The sequence below is a fragment of the Amphimedon queenslandica genome, unplaced genomic scaffold, assembly GCF_000090795.2.
Source record: "Amphimedon queenslandica unplaced genomic scaffold, v1.1 AMPQUscaffold_12542, whole genome shotgun sequence".
Taxonomy (NCBI): domain Eukaryota; kingdom Metazoa; phylum Porifera; class Demospongiae; order Haplosclerida; family Niphatidae; genus Amphimedon; species Amphimedon queenslandica.
The window spans coordinates 14,398-18,246 of NW_003547221.1; the positions used below are offsets into that span (position 1 = coordinate 14,398).

The 3,849-nt window shown below is 33.9% G+C and overlaps 2 pseudogenes; both read right to left on the bottom strand.

Moving 5' to 3' along the window:
* Positions 1–763: 763 nt before the first annotated feature.
* On the bottom strand, positions 764–1,448 carry LOC109587525 (fibrinogen-like protein 1 pseudogene; annotated as a pseudogene).
* An 898-nt stretch (positions 1,449–2,346) lies between these two features.
* LOC109587526 (ficolin-2 pseudogene) lies at positions 2,347–2,959 on the bottom strand (annotated as a pseudogene).
* Between the last annotated feature and the right edge of the window lie 890 nt (positions 2,960–3,849).

The following is a 3,849-nucleotide window of genomic DNA, read 5'->3' on the forward strand; positions in this document are numbered from 1 at the left end:
GTGTACAAACAGACAAACAGACTTACATACTCGTGTCGTTTATGTGAGGCTCGCTTTTGCTCGCCCCAACAATAGTTTAATTACCTGGTGGAGCATTAACTGTAGTATTTGGAGAAGAAAGATACTCAAAAGTAACCATTGGAGAGGGAGAGCGAGTGGGTGTGGGTGTTGGAGAAGGTGATGCAGAAGGAGAGAGAGAGGGAGAGGGTGAAGGTGATGGTGTTCCATCATCAGGACAGTTTCCATTGACAGTATTAATAATAACAATTATTATCATTAAACTATACATCAGTTTACCAGCTAACATCATCTTGAGTAGGAGTCACTTTATCTACTATTGAAAGAAAGAGATCAGAATAAATCTTAAACTGAAGAGAGATTTCCTCCTTTTGTAATGAGTGAGTAAGTGACTCTGCTTGTAGGAGTATTGTTGTGTTAATAAATGAACCATAATGTTTGGATTGTAGTAGAAATAATGTTCAAAGCTTATTTTCATTAGAATTTCTATTTAAAATGATTGTTTAAATTTTAAAATTAATATTAGTCTATTATTCTTTTACTTTTCGAAATGAAAAACATGTTTACTCCCAGTAACGTTCTGTTAAAATAAGTTATTTTAAATAAAATATAAAATTTTAGAAATAAAATAAATTTGTTTCTTCTTCTTCTTTTGTTATTGACCATTATCATGGAAATGTCATTTACCACTCACTTTATTGCTAGTAAAATGATTTATAAGTTGTATTATGATATTAATCATTGATGAGGTTTAACATTATTAGGAAATAACTTTATTATAAAAGTAACAAAATAATCTAAATACACTAAGTAATAACTGATTCTACACAATCCTGTCACACACACATTATTTATGTTTAATTGTTACGACGAGTTTTCATCTCAGTAAACTTGAGACTATAGTAATATCCCTTCCAATCATACCATATGATCCCATGTGAGTTACCACCAGCAGCTGGATTTGAATAATATGGACCATTGAGATGAGATTGAAAGCAATGATTAAACCACCAGGCACCACTGAACTCATCAGCACAATTTGTACTACCTTTCTTATCATTATCATTACCTCTTGTAGTGAATCTCATTCCATTGTGAATAAAACCACTATTAGAAGTAGTAATCAAACTGTCTCCAGCAGTACCAGAGTATCCTTTTACTGTTAGTATATATTCAGTACTACCATCACTAACATTATATGTAGAGTAGTTAGCATAAGCTGTGTTCCCCTCAAAGTCTCCCAGGTCCACTCTTAGTGTGTTTGATCCTTCTTTAGTAAGACGATGAATCTTGCTCAATCCTAACCAAAACTCACCAGTAAGGTCACCAAATCCATTCTCATAGTCAGTCCAGTTCCTTTAGAAATCAACAGATCCATCTTGTCTCCTCTGAAATACAGTCCATCCACCACCATCAGTCTCCATATCACAGTATACCTGTGATCCAATATAGTGTATAATTATAAAGTATAATACAATTAAACATTACTTGGAAAGCTAGTCCATTATCTGGTGTTACAGGGTATACCCCACTTAGGTTCTTTCCCAGTTTTTTCCATGCTTTACAATCAGTTGGCATTACACATTCTAAAGAAAGAAAAGAGAAAATCGCCAAAATTAATAGTATTCAATATCTTCATAGCAATCATAAACTTTATAATTGGTGTTATTGTACCTGGTATAGCATTAACACTAGTATTAGTAACAAGTGGAAAAGTTTTCTTCTCCTTCTCATCATCAGGACAGTTTCCATTGACAGTATTAATAATAACAATTATTATCATTAAACTGTACATCAGTTGACCAGCCAACATCATCTTGATTAGGAGTCACTTTTATCTTCTATTGAAAGAAAGAGATAAGAATAAATCTTAAAGTAAAGAGAGATTTCCTCCTTTTATAATGAGTGAGCAAGTGATTCTGCTTGTAGGTGTATTGTTGTGTTAAGAATGAACCATAATGTTTTGTTTGTAGTAAAAATAATGTTTGGAGCTTATTTTCATTAGCATTTCTATTTAAAATGATTGTTTAAGATTTAAAATTAATAATATTACTCAGCATTTTTATTATTCTTTTACTTTTCAAAGTGAAAAACATCTTTACTCCAAGAAATGTTTTTTTAAATTAAGTTATTTTGAATAAAATATATTATTTTTAAAAGAAGTAAATTTATTTTCTTAATTCTTTTGTTATTAACCATTATCATGGACATGTCATTTGCCACTCACTTTATTGCTAGTAAAATGATTTATAAGTTGTATTATGATATTAATCACTGATGAGGTTTAACATTATTAGGAAATAACTTTATTATAAAAGTAACAAAATAATCTAAATGCACTAACTAATAACTGATTCTACACAATCCTGTCACACACACATTATTTATGTTTAATTGTTGTGATGAGTTTTCATCTCAGTAAACCGGAGATTATAGTTGAAGCCTTTCCAATTGTACCACACGATCCCATTCCAGGCACCAGCTTCTGTTGGGTTAGTATGATAAGGACCATTGAGATGAGATCGAAGGCAATTATTAAACCACCAGGCACCATCGTATAAAGTACTAGCACAATTCCACCTGTAGTTATCATTATCATTGTCTCTTGTAGTGAATCTCAATCCATTATGAATGGCCAGACTATCTCCAGCAGTACCAGAGTATCCTCCTACTGTTAGTATATATTCAGTACTACCATCACTAACACTGAATGTAGAGTAGTTAGCATAAGGTGTGTTCCCCTCAAAGTCTCCCAGGTCCACTTTAGTGTGTTTGATCCTTCTTTAGTAAGACGATGAATCTTGCTCAATCCTAACCAAAACTCACCAGTAAGGTCACCAAATCCATTCTCATAGTCAGTCCAGTATCTATAGAAATCAACAGATCCATCTTGTCTCCTCTGAAATACAGTCCATCCACCACCATCAGTCTCCATATCACAGTATACCTGTGATCCAATAGTGTATAATTATAAATTACTTTTAACTAACTTCAAATGGAGTCCCTCCATCAGGACATAGGCGGCTGCAGGATTTGACTACTAGTCGGGCATGGGTGTGACACAGGAAATGGGTTGGGCGCGCGAAGCGCGCTGCGATTTTGGCCACACCCTTTTTTACGCACCTTTTTTAGCGCAATTTTTTGGTAGCGAAGGTTATTGTAATAAAGTAGTGGGTAGTGTAGCTCCAACACTGACTTCTGTAGTGGTAATAGTACTAGTACAGTCTAGTAGTAGTATTAGTAGAGGAAGTAGAAGAATAGGGTGATGGAGAATGAGCAACAATTGACTGTACATCAACTGTAGCTGTAAAAACTGTAGCTGTATCAACCACAAGAGTAGACTGAGACTCATGATCATCAACTCTCAGCAAGAAACTGACCTAAAGTAAGAATTATGAGATAATCTGTATTATTGACTTCTATACTGTACTTACTAGGTTCACTTTGTAAACTGTTGTTCCTTTTTAGCAGGCTTGTTCACAAAGGACATAGTGAAGCTTTTAGACATTGCAACTGACAAGAAAAGAACACTGAAATAGCACTAAATAATGAAATGATTATGCTTTCTAGTGTTGCTGTGGTGGCCCACTGTGATTGGCACCAAAGTCTTACCACCTCCTCCTTTATTTAGTCTCTCTTCACCTTGTTATCAGCCTGCCATTTATGCATTCATAATTATAAGATTTTCATAAAAAATTGAAATTATAATTGCAATAACTGTTATTAACTATTAATTAACAATAGAATAACTATTAATTATGGTGATGTCACACTTCCGGTCAGAATTTTTGGTCGGGCATTGCCCCTAAATGCCCGACCCTGCAGCCGCCT